Source organism: Oncorhynchus kisutch, linkage group LG1, assembly GCF_002021735.2.
Source record: "Oncorhynchus kisutch isolate 150728-3 linkage group LG1, Okis_V2, whole genome shotgun sequence".
Lineage (NCBI taxonomy): Eukaryota > Metazoa > Chordata > Actinopteri > Salmoniformes > Salmonidae > Oncorhynchus > Oncorhynchus kisutch.
The window spans coordinates 18,503,956-18,528,545 of NC_034174.2; the positions used below are offsets into that span (position 1 = coordinate 18,503,956).

General features: G+C 41.3%; 1 protein-coding gene across 6 annotated transcripts in view; it reads right to left on the reverse strand.

Moving 5' to 3' along the window:
• LOC109898197 (neural cell adhesion molecule L1-like protein) overlaps nucleotides 1–23,626 on the reverse strand; it is a 98,502-nt gene extending 74,876 nt beyond the window's left edge. For 3 of the 6 annotated variants that reach the window (XM_031791475.1, XM_031791511.1, XM_031791408.1), the window contains exon 1: nucleotides 23,317–23,626. The gene's annotated coding sequence lies outside the window, so the exon portion shown is untranslated. The remainder of the gene's footprint in view (nucleotides 1–23,316) is intronic. The other 3 variants (XM_020493091.2, XM_020493080.2, XM_020493063.2) reach the window with 1 other exon arrangement.
• Nucleotides 23,627–24,590: the final 964 nt, after the last annotated feature.

A 24,590-nucleotide genomic window follows, 5' to 3' on the forward strand; every position in this document is an offset into this window, starting at 1 on the left:
TCTTCAAGCGAAGGGCCTGAATAAGGTATTTCTCTTGTTTATTTTTCAATAAATGTACAAAATGTACAAAACCTGTTTTAACTTTGTCTTTGTGGGGTATCTGCTAAATTGTAATACTTCACTACTATGGCCTATTTATTGCCTACCTCGTCATGCCTTTTGCATATGTCATTGACTTGTTTATTGTGTTTTTGGCTTGTTTATTGTTTATTCCATGTGTAACTCTGTGTTGCTGTCTGTGTCACGCTGCTTTGCTTTATCTTGGCCAGGTCGCAGTTGTAAATGAGAACTTGTTCTCAACTAGCCTACCTGGTTATCCTTTTTGGGATAGGGGGCAGCATTTTCACTTTTGGATGAATAGCGTGCCCAGAGTGAACTGCCTCCTACTCTGTCCCAGATGCTAACATATGCATATTATTATTAGTATTGGATAGAAAACACTCTGACATTTCTAAAACTGTTTGAATGACGTCTGTGAGTATAACATAACTTATATGGCAGGCCAGGAAGTGGGAAATCTGAGATGTTTTGTTTTTCAAAGCTTGGCCTACCGGATACACAGTGTCTATGGAGTCAAGTTGCACTTCCTACGGCTTCCACTAGATGCCAAACGTCTTTAGAATAGTGTTTCAGGCTTCTGCTATAAAGGAGGGGCTCATGAGACCTGTTTGGGTCAGTGGTCTTGCAGAGTGTCTCAGGCTCGTGACTCGCACTCCCGACAGAGTTAGCTCTCGTTCCAGTGCTTTTCTTCAGACATAGGAATTCTCCGGTTGGAACATTATTCATGTTTTATGTTAAAAACATCCTAAAGATTGATTCCATACATCGTTTGACTTGTTTCTACGACCTGTAATGGAACTTTTTGAGTTTTTGTCTGGACTAAGTGCTGGCGCCTCATGAAGATGGATTACTGGGCTGAACACGTTAACAACAACTGGCTATTTGGAAATAAATGATGGACTATATGGAACTTTATGGAACAAATCAGTCATTTATCGTCGAACTGGGATTCCTGGGAGTGCCTTCTGATGAAGATCATCAAAGGTAAGTGAATATTTATAGTGTTATTTCCAATTTCTCTTGACTCCAATATGGCGGATATTTTACTGGCTGGATTGTGCTCTGAGCGCCATTCTCAGATTATGCTTTTTCCGTAAAGTTTTTTGGAAATCTGACACAGCGGTTGCATTAAGGAGAAGTCTATCTTTAATTCTGTGAATAACACTAGTATCTCTTATCAATGTTTATTATAAGTATTTCTGCAAAATCAACAGATGTTTTGGAATCAAAACACTACTGCACGTAACGTGCCAATGTAAACTAAGATTTTTGGATATAAATATGCACATTATTGAACAAAACATAAATGTATTGTGTAACATGATGTCCTATGAGTGTCATCTGATGAAGATCATCAAAGGTTAGTGATTCATCTTATCTATATTTCTGCTTTTTGTGACTCCTATCTTTGGCTGGAAAAATGGCTGTGTGTTTTTTTGACGTGGCTATGACCTAACATACTCATATCTTGTGCTTTCGCTGTAAAGTATTTTTGAAATCGGACAAGATGGGTAGATTAACAAGATGTTTATCTTTCATTTGCTGTATTGGATTTATTAATGTGTGAAAGTTACATATTTCAAAAAAATATTTTAGAATTTCATGTGCTGCCTCTTCAGCGGAATGTTGTCGAGGGGTTCCGATATTGGAACGCCTGCCTTAGAAAGATTAAATAAAGGTGAAAAAAAATATTCCTTGTAGATTGACAATGAAAAAAATATATGAATCCATTTTAGAAAAAGGCTGTAATGTCACAAAATGTGGGAAAAAATCGGAATGCACTGTATGTGCTACAACTTTCTAAGATCCAAACAATGCACTTTCAAATATTGTCAAACATTTTACCATTATAGTGCATTGATCTTAATAGACAGTGTTATGTGGGGATTGAAAGGTTGAGATTTACCAGTCAAACAAATCAGTAAGAAAGTGAAATAATCCTCAATTGTGACCTTTCGTGCCCCAGAGAACTAAATAGACTACCTGCAAAAACTACATCTGCCCTTGACATGCCCTCATAGGATATACTTACCCTTCAATCTGACACGTATAATCTTGCTTTCACACACACCAAAAGATCTGAAATGTCACAGCTGTATTTAATTGATTTGAATCTCAATGCTTTTGAAGAGGTTGGTATTGTAATAGACAGAGCATAATTATCCTCTGCTGTAATCTGCACTAATGAAAGCTCCAATTCATCTCTGGTTTGGGCTCACGCTTTGGACCCAGCAGGACCTCTTGTCAGTCCAGGGAAGTACCTTAGCTGGTTTTCCCTTACGCTTTCATCCTGGTACGCCAAAAGCTTCAACAGTGGAAAACTACGATTTGGTGTTACCACATCATACATAATGCATGCATCCTTTAAATATTGTGTCTGGTTGTTAATAATGGCAGACACGGTGTGCCACAGCACTGTGCATGTATGTCCAGCTCGCAGTGGGTGGGTTTCAGCCCCTATTCGCAGTAATGCCCTACAGTATGAAGAGAGGTTATTAAAAAACAGAATTGATCAAAACCGAAGTGAACTAGAGTGCTCTCATCTGAGAGCCTGTAGAAGTGGCTTGGTCCATTTAGTTTTGGACGTGTTCCATTTTTGACGTTGGCAGTGGTTTTGCTGGCATGGTTTTCTTAGCTTTAAGCAGATTAACCTACAATACAGAGGAAGAGCCTGCCCATTCCAATATGCTATTTATCTACACAGAGCAGATTACAATAACATTCCATCCCTACCAGTAATGCTATCTATCTATACAGTTCAGATTACAATAACATTCAGCCCATACCAATAATACTATCTATCTACACAGTGCAGATTTCAAAAGCATCCCACCAGTCCTTTAATCCATTAACATTTATAACATTATATTGTAACCCTCTCGAACTTGCAAACTCCTGGTGAATGTGTAATTGAATTACTGATGCACACCCACACAAAGGTATTAAAATGAGTCCTTCATATATAGCTGAGGAACAGGTCTTTGCCTGATGTTCTGAATAATCTAATGCAAGCACTAGAAAGCCCTTCAAGCCAAGAAAGGAGTATTCAACAATGCCATGTAAAAATCAGAGGTAACAGAAGCAGAGGCAGCAGAGGTAGAGGATCCATCAGAGGATGGAGGGGGGCGATGAGAAGAGGTGGAGGAAGTAGGCTACAGTAGGACAGACTTGAACAAATGGCTGTCTCCCTCAGTGCACCCATGGGTTTTACCACAGAGCAAAGCCTTTTGTTAATAAGATTAGACATCATCACTGAGATTTTTGTGTGCTATACTCGGCCTTGTCTCAGGATGGTAAGTTGATGGTTGAAGTTGTCCCTCTAGTGGTGTGGGGGCTGTGCTTTGGCAAAGTGGGTGGGGTTATATCCTGCATGTTTGGCCCTGGCCAGGGCTATCATCGGATGAGGCCACAGTGTCTCCTGACCCCTCCTGTCTCAGCCTCCAGTATTTATACTACAGTAGTTTATGTGTCGGGGGGCTAGGGTCAGTCTGTTATATCTGGAGTATTTCTCCTGTCCTATCCGGTGACCTGTGGGAATTTATGTATGCTCTCTCTAATTCTTTCTTTCTTTCTTTCTTTCTTTCTTTCTTTCTTTCTTTCTTTCTTTCTTTCTTTCTTTCTTTCTTTCTTTCTTTCTTTCTTTCTTTCTTTCTTTCTTTCTTTCTTTCTTTCTTTCTTTCTTTCTTTCTTTCTTTCTTTCTTTCTCTCTCTCTCTCTCTCTCTCTCTCTCTCTCTCTCTCTCTCTCTCTCTCTCTCTCTCTCTCTCTCTCGGAGGACCTGAGCCCTAGGACCATGCCTCAGGACCACCTGGCATGATGACTCCTTGTTGTCCCCAGTCCACCTGGCCGTGCTGCTGCTCCAGTTTCAACTGTTCTGCCTGCGGCTATGGAACCCTGACCTGTTCATTACTATTATTTGACCATGCTGGTCATTTATGAACATTTGAACATCTTGGCCATGTTCTGTTATCTTCTTGCGTCGAGCCATCCCGGATCCGGGATCGTGAATACAGCCTCAAGCTCATTAGCATAACACAACGTTAACTATTCATGAAAATCGCAAATGAAATGAAATGAATATGCTAGCTCTCAAGCTTAGCCTTTTGTTAACAACACTGTCATCTCAGATTTTCAAAATATGCTTCTCAACCATAGCAAAACAAGCATTTGTGTAACAGCTAGCGCAGCTAGCATAGCATTTAGCGTTAGCATCAGCAGGCAACATTTTAAAATCATTTACCTTTGAAGAACTTCAGATGTTTTCAATGAGGAGACTCTCAGTTAGATAGCAAATGCTCAGATTTTCCTGAAAGATTATTTGTTTAGGAGAAATCGCTCCGTTTGGTGCGTCACATTTGGCTACCAAAACGCCAAACTTTTTTCCAAATTAACTCCATAATATCGACTGAAACATGGTAAACGTTGTTTAGAATCAATCCTCAAGGTGTTTTTCACATATCTCTTCATGATATATCGTTCGTTGAAAGCCTCCTCTCTCCTCTCAATCACTGGATGACTGCGTGCAGCTTGTAGATTACGCACCAATTTAGACAAAGGACACCGGCGGACCCCTGGTAAATGTAGTCTCTTATGGCCAATCTTCCAATGATATGCCTACAAATACGTCACAATGCTGCAGACACCTTGGAGAAACGATAGAAAGGGCAAGCTCATTCCCGGCGCATTCACAGCCATATAAGGAGACAATGGAAAACAGAGCCTCAAAAATTCTGCCCATTTCCTGGTTGAAGTTTCATCTTGGTTTCGCCTGTAGCATGAGTTCTGTGGCACTCACAGATAATATCTTTGCAATTTTGGAAACGTTAGAGTGTTTTCTTTCTAAAGCTGCCAATTATATGCATAGTCGAGCATCTTTTCGTGACAAAATATTGCGCTTAAAACGGGCACGTTTTTTAATCCATAAATTAAAAGAGCGCCCCCTATATCCAAGAAGTTATAATCTCCACCCGGCACAGCCAGAAGAGGACTGGCCACCCCTCATAGTCTGGTTCCTCTCTAGGTTTCTTCCTAGGTTTTGGCCTTTCTAGGGAGTTTTTCCTAGCCACCGTGCTTCTACATTGCTTGCTGTTTGGGGTTTACGGCTGGGTTTCTGTACAGCACTTTGACATATCAGCTGATGTAAGAAGGGCTATATAAATACATTTGATTTGATTTGATTTTGATCGCTGGTCAGGAATGAAAAGGGAATGCCATTAAAAACAAATAACCCCTGTTCTGCATGACAACACAGTGTTGGGGAAGCTATTCTGAAAATATAGTTTAACAAGCTACCAATTACTTCACACTGGATACACAAATATACACAAATACACACTGGATACACAAATATAGTTTACTTAATTAAAGCTACTTTGAAAAAGTAGTTAATTTCATCCAAACTACTTCATGATTAATTACCATATATAAATCTGAAATGTAATAGTGCAGTCAAAATGTAATTTTTCCTCATATTGTGCAACAGCTGATGAAATTAAAGCTGCAATATGTAACTTTCACATAGGAATGGCTGTTGTAGATTTGTCATTCGCATTGAAAGCAAGTCTAAGAAATAGTACATCTGTTCTATGTGCGCTATTTCTGTTTAGTACACAAGCTTCAAATAGCAGAAAATACAATATGTTTGGTTATGAAAAACACATTTTCACAGCGGTTTAGTTGGCACAATGCAATTCTCTACACTATATTTGCTTGTTTTGTCACATAAATTGACATTAAGCTAAGTATTAGAATTTTAGCAAATAGGAAATGGCAGAGTGATTTCAGCATGGTGCATCTTTAACACTGTAAAAGTATGAAAACATGTATCAGTGTTATTTCCTGATAGTTTCTGGTTAAAAATACAATCCACACAGGACCTTCTAATCATCAGGTTTGCATGGGCGGGAGATTTGGCTTTCCATTGTGACATCGCCATGCTGTAAATTGGTTAATAGAACAATAATGAAGAGAGTTTCAAAGTCCCTGCAAATAACAGCTAGTTTTCGGTTTACCCCTCCCCACCCAGACCAATCCCAAACAGTCCTAGCAAAATTCTTCTTGAAAAATATTTATTTGCTAAAAATAAATGTTTTCCCATTTAACGTATATCTATTACAGTGAGGTACTTAATTGTTACCCAGAAATGGTTTCATATTGATATAAAAACGGGCCTTTAATTGAATGTGTAATTTGGCCTATTAAACAAAAAAACTATGTTTCTTGTGAGAATTTGCAAAAAAATGTAATACACTACTGAAAACACTACCAAGATTATAATTTAGTTCAACTACCACCAACTGCAAAATATAGTAGAGCTATTTGTAGTTCACTACTCCCCAACTGACGACACAGGACATTGATCCAATGGAATATATGTATCGATCAACATCAGGTAGACCACAACACAGCCACAGGTTAATCATTATTAATGATGCACCAAGTCACAGATACGAATCACGTCAAGACAGCCAGAGATGATTCATACACTGTCAGAGGGGAGTCACAAGTAGATTGGGAGAAAAATCAGGAATAAGAACATGTTCCTCTCATGGCTGCCTCCAAATTACTGCCTGCTACCATATTCAAAATACATGATAAAAACATGGCGACAATTGCAAATGTGTTGTTTTCTGTGACTATGTTAAACAAGCCTGGTTGGTCGACGTTAAACTACACTGAATCACTGAATGACTTGGGAGAGGATTGACCTCAACCTCTCTGAGGCAGACAGCGTTAAATTACTGGAAGGTTATTGATCTGCAAAGTGTACATTTGGAGTTGGGGATGAGCGTGCTTAAAAAGGGGGAAAGCAGCTAAGCACAATGACTGCAGGCTTTTCAGCAAACAGTTCATTTGGCCGGCTAAAAATCTATACCTCCTCCACAAAGATGAAAAGGGGGGAAGGTTACACCACTATACATCCTTCTACAGCACATAATTGGAAAAAGACTACAAGCATTCAATAAGACTAACAGTAAACACAGTTGATTAATGGGTCTTGTCATGGCATTGTATTGATAAAAAATGATGGCACTCAACAGTATCATGATTATTGAAGACCATAGATCTTCATTCTCTGGAAATATGGAAGACGTTTTATAATACTTATCTTGAAAAGTGATATGCTTTCCGTGTTTGAAGATCTGAAATCTCTTCCAATGTAATTAGGAGTCTAAGGATAGCACGTTCATTAGGTCACCAGCACCAACCAGCTCCCCATCCCCCAAGCCAAACACTGCCTCCACTGTCTGCCCCTACTCCTCCCCAGCCTGCTCCCCAACTCAATATTGAAACCAGTAAACAAAAAATATTCTCTCCAGTCTTTAAATGAAGATAAACAAGGGCAAAAAGACCCAATTAGCTGCCTTTGAGGATGTGGCCTTGGTGGAGAGAGGACGTTACCTTCAAACCATTCACCATGGTTGGTTCCTCAAAGAGCTGCTCAATGCATACTATAGTCTAAAAGGGGTGAAGGCTATACATAGCATAACACTATTAATTCATGACTTTACACTAGACGGTCTCCAATGAGCCCTCAGAAAGTGCCTAGGTGGCAGAACAGAGCAGGGATAGCCATTATGATCTGGAACAGTGACGCTCCAATGATGATAGCTGGTGGAGTTCTAGAATGCTGAGCTCTGCATTCTACTCAAAATGAGCCCAGAGCCTTCAGGCTCCTTTTTGACAGTGGGGTCTCCCTCTGGGGTCTCTGCTGCTCATGGGCCTGTCTCTCCTCATTCACCAGCCCAACAGGGAGGAACCGGTCGGCCAAAAATATAATCACTGTGGCGCAGCAAAGCACTGGAGCTTAGCTGACAATATTTACTGACCAGATAGTATTTTTCTGTCTGAACCAACCTCTTTGATTGAGTGGGTTGCTGCTATCCTTATATGCAACATCCCAAGGCACTCAGCTTGTATGCTTTAATGTAAAGGATGTGATGTTAACATGTTGGTTGAGGAAAGCCATTTAGGAAAAACAAATGTACCACACCGATACATTTGCACTCATTCATAAAAATCTTAAACCAAACTGAAATATGGAGGAAAGAACATTTAGTCACGTGCCGTTTGCAGACTCCGGCGTCTGGATTCCACTAATGGAACAAATCAAAGCATCAGACTGAAATTGCCTCTCTCATCACCCAATCTACCGTCCAGTGATAGTGACAGAGAGACACGGCTCTTTAAATCAGCCATCTCCCCTCTTTCCAGCAGCAACAAGAAGCTGAAGAAACACAGGCCAATGTATCAGGCACTTTGTGGGGGGAAACTATTTTGATGTTATTTGCTGATCATACTGAGGAAAACAAATCCCCCTTGGTTCCTGTCTGAGCTGAGCATAAAGAGATCTTCCTGGCTGAGCGAGGTAATGGAAGTCCCCCTTAGCATGCACCGCTAGTACTAGCACTCCCTGTGTTGGCTCGCAGTCTCAGCCCCACTTCACAGCCTCATAGCTCACAGACAGGTAGACGTGACTCCACTGATAATGCTGAGAAACACAAGAACATCTGAGAACACTGTTTTGACTCATCCTCTTTGTGGTACACATAAGTAGACACAGGTCAAATGTTACAACAGAGAGACTCTGATTGTTGATGTTCTTGTTCTCTGAATTCATAGGGTGGAATGTTAATTGAATTAACATCAGCCATAACTAATTTGACCCATTGAGTTGCTTAGCCTTGATGCTCACTTGCCTGCATGTGTTTCCGAAATATGCTAACCACCCACTAGGCACAGACGTCAATTCAACGTCTATTCCATGTTGGTTCAATGTAATTTCATTGAAATGGAATGGAAAGAACCTTGATTCAACCAGTGTGTGCCCAGTGGGCAGGCACTAAAATGTAGTAAATTGAGTAAGGGTTCCAAACCTTATAATCACTTAAAATGCATTATCTGAACAATAGCGACAATTTAAACAGTTCATTTAAGTTAATTCCTACCACCTTCCTCCTACTGGGGCCATGTGGGCCCTGAGAGAGTGAATTGAAAAGTTGTTTACTGTTTTGGACTGTGGAGCCCACTGGAAAGGAGAAGTATATTTGGTCCAAACGGTGCTGAACCGTGAGGGTTATCTATATGGGGGGAACAGTGGTGCTACTGTTCAAAAGCACAATCGGAATGAAAGCTTTTCGAGGGCCAGCAAACCATGTCCATTTTCACTGGAAGGAATGCAGACTATTCTCTAATGAATGGGGAAGAGTTTGTCCGAGTGCCCTTCATACACTGACATAAAGAGATAGGATAATGCAGGGTGTTAATGGGTGACCTGGCACACTTAGAGCTCTACTCAAGCTCTACTCACGCCACAGGTGGTTGGGGTGAGCGGGGTGGGGTGAGCAGAGATGGTTGTTTCACTCTCAGAGGCAAAAAGAGGGAGGGTAACTAAGGGAGCCTCTGTGAGTCAGTAATGACATTAGGTTCGGACCAGCAGGGGGGAACCTGACTGTGGTCCATACCCCCCAATCTCTCTCTGCCTCCAGTGCTAGTGGGCGACTCCAACAGGAAACAGGGACATCCTAAACACAGGTCTCCTGCTGCTACAGGGGGACAACAGGGGGATAACAGTGGGACCAGGCAGTATTTAAACATGCTCCAAACATCTCAACTGCAGGTGAGTTAACCCAGGGGTGGGGACATGGGGGCCATACAAGTGTGTTCAGAAAGAAGGTGAGGGCCCCCTAGGCATAAAGCATTTGTGGACAGGTTTGTTGTGTGAGAACATATGGGCCAGAGCCACAGGCACCTCACACTCTGATAGTTTCATCACATGTTCCTAGTGGCACAGGTTGCCAATGGAAACGGGCTCAGCTGCAGCCAATAGTAGCAAGGAATTACTGAGGTGTAAAATAATTTATAAAGAGGAAGCCTTATTTACTTAGGCTATAGAAGGGAAGAGTTAAATGCTAAGTACCTGAGGGAATTGGTAGGTCCCCAAGGCTGAGGTTGTCAATCATACCTGGTTTCTGGTGATAAACCAGAGCTCACCCTCTGTAGACCCTGTCATTTTATTGAGCAACATGCTCTCCCAATTACCATGAGCCCCAGTCTGGCACCTTTAACCCCTGCATTGATTACTGTGTGCACAGGTTGAGGAGATTCTGGAGCAGAGGCAATAACTGTCAAATGGTGACGAGAGCTGCAGGCAGATCCCCCATATAAAGCCTCTTGTCTCAGGCACATTATGTTCGTTCGCACAGTATTTTGAGTTTAATTCATTCATGAGAAAAGTCATTGTGTGTATGATGCTGAATAGATAAAAAGCTCCCTATTCAGACAATAATGGGTCAGACAGTATGATTGCTTGCGCCTGTAGAATACGGTTTCATCTGAAAACAAAAGACAATTTAAGATGACGGCATAGGATACAATAATTGGCACACATGTAGACATGCTTGCACGACAGTCTCTCTCTCTCCCTCTTCAGAGTGTGCTATTAAACACATCGGAATGACATTAACGAATTTGAGCTGTGGAAAATCAGTTCCATGGAGTGTTGTCATTTGCGAGTAGACGGCATAATGCCTACAAAGCTGCGGCTGCATCCCAATTAGCTATATTATAGCGTTTCAAGTAACTCAAGCAACAGAAGGCCTACCTGCCGCCTGCACCGGAAAAATGACACACAGTCTGACTCTGAGAGAAGTCACAGGAAACTGGCAGGGTCAATGGAATGACAACCAGCGCAGGCTGTCCATTTAATCAGGGGAGAGTCTCACTGCAGAATCCGCCATTTGTCCATAAACGTCAAATTTCGAAGGTTAATTTTAGGCATTCATTCCAAATGGTTATGGTAAGGGTAAAAAAAAATGAAGGTAACTAGGAGTGCCTAGCACTGGGATTGAAATGCGACCCTCAGAACCAGAGCCTGCGGCTCACTGTTGCCCCTAGTGGCGTTTTCATAATAATCTCCTGACATCCTGCTTACCTGGACGGATGTTGAATTTCGCAGTGGAATCTTGAGCAACCTGGCTGCACTCTCAACAAAGACTGATGGGAACATTTCCTGGCCTGTAGCCCCAGATATCAAAGCAGAATTTATTTTAGATCACCTCTATTGATCTGTTTTTGTTTCAAAACATTGCCTGGAACAGCCATTTCAAATCCACAAAGCACTTAGATAACACTGGACTGTGTGAGGTCTGTCTATGTGCTGACTGTATCGAAAAATGAAAGTCCAAATAATAGTGGATTTGGAATTAAATTTGTTCTCTCAAGTCCCTAAACCAAACCAAGATTCCTCTATTTGCATGTTGGTATCATTGTTTCCATGGCATTACTATTCTATTGTTTTCTTTCGTACCCTCCCCTTCAGGAGATTTCATTCTTAGGTTTTGCAAACTTTGGATCCTTCAGAACCCCCAAGCTCAATCACTGAGAGAGAAATATGGCACATGTGCTACTTAGAGATGGTTTACTTTGAAAATAAGATAGGAAAACCTAAGGGCACGTGTAATTGCTAAATATAAGGGCAACAGACAACAGAAATCAAAGCATTATGGTCTGTTTGCTCTTATCATTCTCCAAAAAGGAATATCACAATTGTGTTTTCAGAGTACTTTGAATATTTTGTTCCCAATATATCCAAGCTCTTTCCCCAAATAACAAGCACACAACAGCCTAAATACCAATCTAGTGTATGCTAATTTGATACGCAAATGATAATGAGAGCTGAATGTTGATGGAACTGCCTTGCATGACTCCAGTAGAGTCAGTCTGTTGCAACATTCAGGGAAACCTGCAGTGTACTGATTAACTAATGCAATTAAAGACAATTTACCACAGAGATTTCCCCTTCCTTCATGCTCTTTTGTTTGTCAATTTGTAATTTACACGGCACATTTGAACGGCAAATGTAGATTTGAACTAAAGCATATGTTCAATTCCTCTGGGACGGAAGTGCCAATAATAAGACATGATGAAGACATTTTCAGTTGAAGAGTCTTAAACAATAGCAATAGGCAGAATTCACTGTTCACACTGGGGATGCACCGATATGACATTTTTGGCCGATACCGATATCCGATATTTTGCTTGCCCAAAAAACCCAGATACCGATAACCGATATTAAAAGTTTTAGCGGCCTTTAAATCTTTCTAGTACAGTTCAATAGTTAACACACACACATGGACGCAGCGGTCTAAGGCACTGCATCTTAGTGCAAGAGGCATCACGAAAGACCCTGGTTCAAATCCAGGCTGTATCACATCCGGCCGTGATTGGGAGGGCGGTGCAAAATTGGCCCAGCGTCGTCCAGGTTTGGCCGGAGTAGGCTGTCATTGTAAATAAGAATTTGTTCTTAACTGACTTGCCTAGTTAAATAAAGGTTACACACACACACCACACTGACCAAAAAGTAATTTTGTTGGCATTTACGTAAAATTACCAGTAAAACATAATCAAAACCTATTTCTTTCACTTATTGCTGTGCTGTTTCATTGTTCATTTGTTCAGTCGTTTCATTCTCAACCAGGATTTCGATGGAACGCTGTTTGGTTCTTTCTGTGTCAAAAAAGATACACGTCAAATAACACTATTTGATGTGTCAAATAAGCTTGTTGGTCAATCAGGACCTGAATATGACTACACATCAAATAATAATTTAACACGTTCATATTTTTTTACGGAGTTATTACACATCAATTACACTATCACTCGTATTTCATATGTCACAACAATTCAACGATACATATGCTATGATGCTGGTAAAGTTGTCTCGGGCACCTACAGTGCGGTTATAAAAAAATCTAGCTAGCTCATGGATGCAAACCATGTTCTTCCCCCAAAACATAGCAAAACGACATAATCTGTTTCAGTAGCCATAGTTAGCTAGCTAACTATATAGCTAGGTGTCATCATCTAAAATAACCCTAATTTATAAGACAGTTCTTATTTGATTAATGGTGGTCGGACCCATCTATGTGAAGCTAGCCACATTAAGGATTAGCCACAATAAGGATTAGCCACAATAGTGGACTTTGCGGTTAGCCTCCAAAATAAAAGTATTTAATTGACAGTGATGCAAATTAATACAAATTGTAGAATTATGTCATAATTGAATAGATCATTCTAAACAAGTTTGGAATGTTGTGATATAAAATCAACAAAAGACAATAATTTGTTAACTTCACAAAAACCTGTTGAAATCACACTGGCTGTATTATACTTTTGCATTGGGGGCAAACTTATTTCACTGTACAGCTTTACCTATGGATTGTGGATCAATGACATGGGGTATCAGTCTACTCAGTGACACCAGAGAACATTAGCATCATAGCTCTTATTGCGGTACTCTGAAACAACTGTGAATTGAGCCACATTTATTGTTAACCTATGTGTATTGAACACTATTCCTGAGGAAAAACAATACTGCATGGATAGTCTAAAAACTCTGAGGAGGATGTTGGGAAAAATAGCTTGGGTACTGGGGAGACAGATACTCCCTTTCATTGATCCCCAATCCTTAGGTAAAGCTGTACAGTGAAATATGAATGTCAATACACACAATAGGCTGACTGGGGATGTGATTTCACACCTTCCCAGTCCCGCAATACAACCTACAACGCTAATATTTGCGTAAACTCTTCACAGTTGTGTTCTGTGGGTGTCACCGAGTAGACTGATACCCCATTTCATTGCTTCACATTAAAACCTTGTTTAACATTATCTAGTCTAAATATGGCAAAATTCCACCAATTGTAACCTTCTGCATCACTTTCAAATAGATACTTTTATTTTGAAGGCAAATCGCAAATTCCACTATTGTGCCTAATCCTTATTGTGGCTAGCTTCACAACACATAACCCAGTACGGTCGAGCCTCACTAGCCAGATGAAGCTAGCTGGCTGCTTATAATGTTGGCTTTGGGCAACAGGGTTAAGTAGCTGGCTTGCTATTTATTTTCATGAACTGAAGTTCAATTTCAATAGGCGAACAACACCTAGCTAATACTTACTCACAAGGATTCCTAAATCACTGCTAAAAATAATGAAAATGACTGCAGTTTCTACTGGTCAAAGTTACCGTCAAACAAATACTGCTTTATTACCAATGCGTTATTGTAAACACATTGTTCGTGGCTGGTGTTTTGCTTGTCTGCAGACTTTTTTGCACAGCTTTGACAGTGCTACTGATAGTAGTGGTGGCACTTGGCTTGCATGTGCAAATTCAGAACACACAACATTCTATAACAGAACTCTGTTATTTGATGTGTCAAATTAAAGCTTATTTTAATGTATGTATCTCTTTTGACACACACAGATTCAAACAGCATTCATAGTATGTCATGAAACTAATAGCAGTGACGCCAATACTGTGTAACTACAGTAGGACAACATGTGAAAAATAGCGCACTTGGTAGTGTGTACCGGTGCTCGAGCAGTCGCGAAAGCCATCATCACCCACGACAGAGAACGGTTGATTGTCAAGGGCAATGCATTTCATTATCTTAGCGTTAATGGATTTCACCTTAGAGTTGTCTCGCTGAAATGTTCTCACTCTTTCAAATGACTGCTCAACTTGTTGACTGCTCGATCCACACAGCCGACATTGTGGGCTAAGTTAGGAATGCTGTGTTGCACGTGTAGCGCAAAATTTTACATGGCACCATTACGTCATGCACCTACATTATATAGGTATGCACGTAAGCTTTGACATTGGTTTTGCACATCGGTGTTAAACTAGACATCGGGCTGATACCAATGTTGGCATTTTTAGCTAATATCGGCCGAGTCCGATATGTTCACCAATATATTGTGCATCCCTAGTTCATACTATCCCATAGATTTGTTATAGACACATGTATTATCCTCACATGGCATCAGTGGTACTTGCCTTGAAGGGTGGCCACACAGAGAGTGGTTTCTATCTACATTGGGGATAATGAGGTAAAGATTGAGAGGAAAGACGCCATGGCATTTCAGTTAGTGGTTTTATCAAGACAGGGCCCCCTAACCCACTGACAGACAAAACCCCTCAGCCTCATGTAACCAGACACAGCTGCAGCCAGTCCATAGAAAACAACTCCCCAGGCACTAGCAAAATACATCATTCAAATCTGGAAGGTGATAGGTGGCAGGTTCACTCCAATCCAATGTAGTGCCATAAAAATGAATGGTTCCAGCCAAGTTGGAAACATAATGAGGTCAAAGTGTCTCCACTGTTCTGCAGGTGGTCCCATGGTTAGATTAGTAGAAATGGACAGAAGAGTTACCCCCGAGCTGATAAATGGTGCTGAGTCTCGACCAGTTTGGCAATTTTACTCAACATTTGCCGTGTCTGGGGGCGAGAACATTAAGAAGTAGACTATTGCTGTGTTCTGGCTGTCTGTATAGTTGACCCCCAGTATGCTGGGTACAGACAGAAAGACTTTCAGAACCCCAATAAATATACTGACATTTCTCCAAAAAGCAGTCAATTTGTAGGCATTGTAAAATGGCTTTTATAATAAAAATCTGCATCATAATATTCAGTTGATTGCTAATGAGTCTTAGGGTGTCATCTAGTTGTAAATTGAGCTGGGGAAATCAACTATGAAAAGCAATTCTAATTTCATTATGATAAATTAGAAGCTCTGAAAACACTCATTCAGTTGAAATGAGAAAGTCATTTGTTTCCAGCTGCTAAACACTTCTAACGAACAAAGGATAATAGCACACAGGAATCGACGCACCTTCAAACTGAGAGAAGATTAAGAGTTTACACATACAATAGCAATCCATCCAACTATTTAGCATGTCCTCCTTGTTTCATTATTCTAATCATGGCTGGTCAGTGTTCTCTGTCAGGGGAGAGCCCTGTTTGACTCTAGGTGCGGCTGGGTGCAGCATGTAGCTCCGTCACTAGCTGAGAGTCCTAGCCAGCCAGGAGTCAACTCTGCTTACAGCCCCCAGCGGCGGTCCATGCTGTGTAATGTGGTCCCAGAGGACACCCCAAAGTGAGTGTACCGCTGCCCTCACATTCTGAGGTGTGTTTTATGGACACACATTACACTGGTTCCCCCTACAGACTTTTCGTAGGGCCATATCTAATTCCAAACAAAACAGCAGTTCAATTTTAATATTATGGGAAGCCGCCAAATGATGAGCCCACGTGGGTTAGGTGATTATGGTGGAGCACCTGGGCCATGTGTTTGTGTACACTTGGATGTATGGGATCGCTGTTGTTGTCTGTTGGTGTCTGTCTACCCATCAGATTCAGTCAACAACAATGCTATATGGTGAAGATCTTAGGAGGCTGCTGAGGAGAGAAGGGTTCATAATAATGGCCGAAACAGAGCAAATTAAATAGCAACTAACAACTGGAAACGATGTGTTTGATGTATTTGATACCATTCCACTGATTCTGCTCCAGTCACCACCAAGAGTCCATTCTCCCCAATTAAGGTGCCACCAACCTCCTGTGGTGAATATATTTTCATTGCCCATTGTGTACGTTTGGTATGAGATAAGTGATACGGTATTACAAGGTTCACCAACTGGTCCCCCAAGTTTTGATTTAAAAAAAATCTGGACATAGAAGGCTGTAAAAACACCAGCAAATCAGCTCCAAGTTATTCCAATGTATTCCTATGCATTATAACGAGATATATGTGATCGTATACAAATGTAAGCAAGGTTTGAAATGTGTCAGAGTCTAGGTGATGTGGGTAAGGCGGAGTCAGGTGCAGGACACAGAGATGAGTAATAATAGTAACTTTACTCAAAAATAATCTTCCAACAAGAAGAACGAAATCCAGAATCACATAAACGAGACAACTGACAACAATAAACACGGACAAAATCATGATGGATCCAGAGGGTTAAATAGGGAAATAATTCAAACGCAATGGGAACCAGGTGTGTACAATACAGACAAAACAAATGGAAAAAGAAATGTAGATCGGTGGAGGCTAGAAAGCCGGTGACATCGACCGCCGAACGCCGCCCGAACAAGGAGAGGCACCAACTTCGGCGGAAGTCGTGACAAAATTATTTCTGTTTGGGCTTCTTGTGGTTAATTTGCAGTCTATAAATTACTTGTAATTATGTTCCGGCACCCTGACCATTCACCCAAGAAACAAACGGCCTGTGGCTGCTCTATTACAATAGCACTGCATGTAGATGTTAAACATGAGCCTCATGTATCCTCCTAAATTACACTCTCCATTATCTCTAACCTAGTGGTTTCAAATTACATTTACCCAACAACTGAGAGGGAAGGGAGGGAAACTGTCTGATACCTGCTCTTATCATACCACTTGAGACAATGGCTATTTTCCTGTCCACGTGCCTGTCTGTCACATCTGTCCTGTCCTCCTCATCCTGTCAGCCCTTCTACACCACTTCCCTAGGGGGGTCCTCCTAACCTTGCCCACACAACACACACAAGAAGACTGTGATCCCCTCTATTCCATGTCTCTTTTATGTCTTTCATCTTTGTTCAGTACGGTCTTATATTCATGAGTTATCTGGAATTGAGACTGCAATTGAAATGGGAATAATTTAGCTGACTTTTATTTAGGATAATAACTTCTGGCCTACCAAGTGGTACAGTGGTCTAAGGCACTGCATCACAGTGCTTGAGGCGTCACTACAGATCCTGGTTCGATCCCAGGCTGTGTCCTACCGGCCGTGACCGGGAGTCCCATAGGACTATGCACAATTGACCCAGCATCGTCCGGGTCAGGGGAGAGTTTGGACAGGGGGACTTTACTTGGCTCATCATGCTCTAGCAACTCTTTGTGGCTGGCCGGGTGCCTGCTGGCTGACTTCGGTCGTCAGTTGAATAGTGTTTCCTCCGATACATTGGTGCAGCTGGCTTCCGGGTTAAGGAGCATGGTCATGTTTCAGAGCATGACTCGACCTTCACCTCCCCCAAGCCTGTTGGGGAGTTGCAGCGATGAGACAAGATCGCAATTGGATATCACGAAATTGGGGAGAAAAAGGGGGTAAATACAACAACAAAAAAACGTACTCTTTGTGTTAAGGCTGTCAGGTTTTGTTATACCTTTGAGGACCTTATTCACTATATATACAAAAGTATGTGGACACCCCTTCAAATTAGCGGATTAGGCTATTTCAGCCACACCCGTTCCTAACAGGCATATAAAATCCTTCTAGACCACACAGCCATGCAATCTCCATAAGGAACATTGTCAGTAAAATGGCCCGTTCTAAAGAGACTTTCAATGTGGCACTTTTCCAACAAGTCAGTTTGTCAAATTTCTGCCCTGCTAGAGCTTCCCCGGTCAACTGCTGTTAATGTGAAGTGGAAAGTTTAGGAGCAACAACGGCTCAGCTGCAAAGTGGTAGGCCACATAACCTCACAGAACGGGATTGCCGAGTGCTGAAGCTAGTAGTGCGTAAAAATCATCTGTCCTTGGTTGCAAACCTCACCACTGAGTTCCAAATTGCCTCTGGAAGCAACGTCAGCTGTTTGCCGGAAGCTTCATGAAATTGGTTTCTATAGCCGAGCACAAGCCTAAGGTCACAATGCGCAATGCCAATCTTCGGCTGGAGTAGTGTAAAGCTCGCCGCCATTGGACCCTAGAGCAGTGGACATGCATTCTCTGTAGTGATGAATCATGCTTCACTATCTGGCAGTCAGATGGACGAATCTGGGTTTGGCAGATGCCAGGAGAACGCTACCTGCCCGAATGCATTGTGCCAACTATAAAGTTTGGTGGAGGAAGTATAATGGTCTGGGGTTGTTTTTCATGGTTCGGGCTAGGCCCTTTAGTTCCAGTGAAGGTAAATCTCAACGCTACAGCATACAATGACATTCTAGATGATTCTGTACTTCCAACTTTGTGGCAACAGTTTGGGGAAGGCCCTTTCCTGTTTCAGCATGACAATGCCCCCGTGCAAAAAGCAAGGTGCATACAGAAATGGTTCGTTGAGATCGGTGTGGAAGAACTTGACTGGCCTGCACAGATCCCTGACCTCAACCCAATCAAACACCTTTGGGATGAATTGGAACGCCGACTGCGACCCAGTCCTAATCTCCCTCTGGTGGCTGAATGGAAGCAAGTCCCTGCAGTAATGTTCCAACATCTAGTGGAAAGCCTTGAGAGTGGAGGCTGTTAAAGTAGCAAAAAGGGGGACCAACTCCATATTAATGCCCATGATTTTGGAGTGAGATGTACTTTTGGCCATTTTTTTTTTTTACACTTTTATTAGAATCACTTGTGAAAATTCAAACAACCAAAAAACAAAAGGCACTATACTGATTGAATATAGGCATGCAGGGGCTCGAGTGGCTTAGTGCTAGATTGTAAACCCTGTTCTTTCAGAAAAGCAATGCACAGTTGGCTCAAACGGCCTCCAGTAAAACCTAATCCTATTGGTTGTGGTTCTCATTCCTATGAAAACATTGCAAGATGAAAAATACTAACATGATTTTGTGGATTTGTTTTTTATATAACTGTACAAATTTGTACCAGAAGTTGCCATTTTCACCATGTACTGAGGCAGAACAAGTGGCACTGAAAGAAGATGATATGATACGCCCAGCCATTGCCTTAAGCCCGGAAGTGTACAGGGGACCTTGCCAGTGAGAGAGACAGCCTCCTATCGCCCTCCCACTGGGTTGTTCTGGGATAGGACCTCTAGAACATGTGTGATAACATTGACCTCGTTGCAGGTTTGTCCTTCAGTATTAACTTTGCAGATTAATTGTCCGTGCAGCGCAGGCTGCCATTGATCATATTCACCAGTGGCACCAATAATGCAGCGGCCTGTTAAATAAGATATGAAGGTGAATTCTGGTTGATCACAACCTCTTATCATTACATCTTCATCATCCCCCACCCAACCCGTTGCCCCCCAGGGTGAATGGCCAGAATAATTCCCTTGCCGCTATCTCTCCCCAGACTCAATTTTATAGGTATCCTACTAAAAAAAAGATATGCACATTTCCGGAAAAGCAGGCATAGATTGTGGAAAATGATGAATTAATCATTTCATGTAACCACACATATTTCCAGATCATACAAGACATGCTGCTTCTTCTTCCTGTCACCAGCAGTAAACATGATAGAGGACAGCTCAGGTAATGCTGCAGCAGAGGGGAGCAGGAGTCCTCGCTGTAATTGCTTGTACCAACGGAAACCTGAGTTGAAGTTAAATTACGCCTGGATATTTGCTAGGTTCCACCACACATCTTCCAGCACACTGTCATCCATACCATACAGAGTCTGTTGTCTGGAGTACATCTAGGTGTCACAATGTTTCATATAATCAGTGTTTACAATATCAGCAGCTGTTCCTGGGTCAATATAATTGCTCTCTGTCACAGTCCAGAGACGGTCAGAAAGGCTAATCTGTGTTATGAATCACCAGTGTTTTATAGATTAAGAGATTAATGGGAATCATATATGGGCAATGAAATCTGTATAGCAATTAATGTATGTTTCCCGTTGTCCAGCTCATCTGTAATCTCTAACAAGTATCTGTGTAATCTGTATTCCATCAGTCAGCAGGGTGCCTGTAGAGCACAGGTGTCAAACTCATTCCACGGAGGGCCGAGTGTCTGCTGATTTTCACTCCTCCCTTGTACTTGATTGATTAATGAAGGTAACTAATTAGTAAAGAACTCCCCTCACCTGCTTATCTAGGTTTTAATTGAAAGGAAAACCAAAAACCACCAGACACTAGGCCCTCTTTCTATCCCTTTCACACATGGAAAACAAGCTTGTGTGCACAAACACAAATACACATACATACACACACTGCGTCTCTCAGCTTTAAAAGTCATTCTGCCTCAGGAGGCATTGCGTGTTTGTATTAAGGATTGCATGAACATGAATAAGAAAATCAGTGGACGTAGTTACGGGTGCAGGTGTTTGTTTGTATGACTGAATTAGAGTCTGTGTATGGAAAAGAGAGTAAGTGAATGAAATTGATGTTGTCTGAGTACGTGTCAGTTGGTCACACTGTCTGACAGGTACAGTCCAGATGATAATGTGGATGTATTCACATGCATGGATGAGGGATTGGTCATTCTTGGTCACTTTTTAGAGTCTACTGTGCAGTCCAAACCATGTTGAAAGTCCATGTCAGTAGCCTTACTAGCATTACACAATCCGGTATTTTTCATGCAGTTTTGTTACCTTTAAAACAAAATAGGCATGAAATTTGTCTGGTCAGAGACTCATGTTAAGTGGTGAGAGATGTTTGCCTGGCTAACATGGACCTGCAGGTACGTAGTTGGTGGTAGAGCCCTTCCTTGTCCAATTACACTGAACTTCATTCAACCTGTTTGGTGAGAAGTATTCAACCAACCTTTTGGTACACAGCACGAATGGCCTGAATACTGAGAAGCTTGGGATGACTCGTGATCACCAAGTGCCATGATAGACTCTCATCCTGGAAATATATGCACTAACTGGTTCAGCATTACATCTCTACAGGATATCACACTTAAGGTGGTATACACTCATTATACATATTGTAGGATAAAAAGGTATAGGCCCATCAATCCACCTTTACCAAAAGGAGTTCAAAATAACTTGTTATTATTTTTCTGTGCTTAGGGACAAGCTGAGCTATGACCAGAAATGGAAGTGTGATCTTCACAAGGTCCATCTAATTGATGTGGCTTGGCAAGAGTTGCTGCACACACGCACATGAAGAAAAGGGAATTTAATAATATGATAGGAGAAGCATATAGGCTTTCTAAACAAATAACCCCCAAGAGGCACTTCACTGTGTGCTGTGAAACCACTGACCAAAACACAAATCTTTGAAGGTGGAGTATTCCTCCTGAGCTATTTTTTTACTACTTACCTATTTTAATTAGCAAAAGCATATTATGGGAGGAATCATTGAGGCAAAAACAAAGTGTGCAGTATACTGTACACACTGGTATCTTGAGACTCACACAAAAACAAATCATCATCACCTGTTCCATCTTGCTCAAAATCAATTATGAAATGTAGAAGCTCCGAAATGCAATAACGTCAATCTGCTGAGCACTTCTAAAGTGACTAATCATACTCATTAAAGAGAAATCACTCATCATTTTGTCACGCCATGTGCTCTCCACAAAAAGCCCTTGCCCCATAATCCAAACCAATGCATCAAATGAAGTTGAATTTCCTCGATGGGGAAAAGTCATCAAGAATCTTGGAGGGGCTCTCAGTGGCAGATGATTGCTGTACTCAGAGATGCATCCGGTGTGCGTCTGCCCACTAACATTTGCCTCTTGTTAATCTACCTGATTGTAGTCTAGGTAGTGAATCGTTCAAAAAGACAGAAGAACAAATCGAAATCACAAATCGAAATCACACAGTTGTACAGGTGATTTGCAGTCTTCATTAGCAATTCAAAGGAAGAAACTCAGTTCAGTTCTTGCCATGTTTGCACTTAGGAAGTAATTAAGGCTACTGTGGGCTTGACAACACAACAGTATTTTTTATGGTCTTTTAGGAGAATATTCAACATGTCAGGAGATGAACCACCAACATCTTGCAATAAAGAAATGTTGAACACCATTTTTCTCTCTGATCTCTAGCCTCCTGTAATGACCAGCAAGCAATTATGACCAGCAAGTAATATCAAAGTACTATCAAAAGTATGTTACAAATAATTTAACTATAAGAAAAGTAAATACAAACTAAATATACAGTTTTCACATATTCTTGCTTATTTATATTACTGTCTGATTATGCCTGGAGGGTAGCCTAAGGGGGTATGGGGGTGGGAATGGGAGGGGGGGGGGGGTAGTTTCCCCCCCTGCCCCCAATTACAAATGATACTGGTGTCCATAAAGTGTCCTTTAGTTGTGTGGGCTATAATTCCAAATTGTGAAAAGACTTGCAAGACATTACTGGCCGTGATATATGTTGCTATGCAACATAAAGCACTATGCATGCGGTAAGATCAGTGGATATTGTTTAAAGAAATCCATGTAGACATAACTGAAATCAATGAGATGAAGGCATGTAAGCCAACATTGTTTATCATTACAATTAAACAAATCAGGCAAATAGATGCAAACATCCATTCTAGGCTACAGTGTCATTTGCCTATGAGTCATTTATCTATTCACTCTGACATTTTCTATTTGATTGAGTATGTTGTTCTATAATAGACAATTCACTATAGGTTATTTTGGTTATTATATCTAAGTAGGCTACTTGATGTACCGGTTGTGATCATTTATGCCTGCCTACTTTAGAGCACAGTATCACAAAATTAACAACTAATTACAAGACTATGCCTTTACCGGAAAAAAAATGCAAAGAAACATTTACAAAAGTAAATACACATACCTTTTTAAGAGCAGTTCCTATCGTTCCAGTCGTTTGATGAGGTTGAATTTAGTTTATAGCGGTCTGAGATGCATCGCACTACTGAATCTCAAAACGTGCGCAATTGGTCAGACAGAACTAGAATGACACGAAACGCTTCCTCGAGCGTAGATGCTATCGCCCCCCTTGTGAAAAAGAAGAAAAACTAATAGGTTTTCTTCTACAAAGACGTTCAGAGAAAGGGACCCTATCGCAGTCAATAGCTTTTAGAAATCCATGGCAACCGAGAAAACCCTCCACAACTTCTCAATGTTGTGACCGGGTTAAAAGACCCTCAATAACAGCAGCATTATTCCAGTCACAGAATGGGCACGCAGGTTTTGGGGAGGGGGAGGGGGTGACAGAACCAGGCTGTTAGAATTAAGATTATTGAATGGAAGGAAAATGGAATTGGAATTTTGAATGTAAATCAAACAACATCACAGGATATTATTATTCAAGTGCATGGTTTGTATAGGAGCAACATAATGCAGGTAGGCTAAACATGCAACCACATAATAAAAATACAACTTTTGAAATTACCATTCACATTATTTGTGTCAGTACATCAACAGCTATTTCCCAGTATAGCCTATTGGAACCTAATGGTCAGATCAGGGAGGGAGACTCGGACCACATATTAGTTTCTGTGGGGACAAGTTGTTTCAGCACTTCAGACAGCAGCAGCAGCATCAGCAGCATCATTAAAGCACTCACTCTGTTTCTGGGCCACTGACCAGCTGTGTGAGGTGGGGGAGGTCAGCTAGCAATCAAATTAGCTTTTCAACCACCACCATATTACTGGGTGCTGATTTGGATTTCAGCAGACACATGCCATCGAAGCGTTGCTCAGTGATGAGAAATGTGCATCTAAACATTGGAAATTAATGCTGTCAACTAGGTTATATGGGCAATAGTTGGATACAGTTCTACTGGGTAGCTGTGGGTGTGGTCTGGACAGGGTCAATAATTCCTGGAAAAACAATGTTTATGGCTGAGAGTGATGTAATTAGATGACACACTACTACAACATGACCTATGTACATAACCTGGGATTTCTTGTAAAATGTTACAGGCTACATTCAACACTACATCCCTGTTCATATCCAGAGATTGGTCTTATTTGATAGATTTCATCCTGTTCTCTCAAGTGCTTAACCTGATACGTCTGAGAGAGGAAATGAACAGACTGAATAGAATCAAACCTAATCTAATTCAGGCCATTTTAATCACATTGACCGGATTACACAATGCAT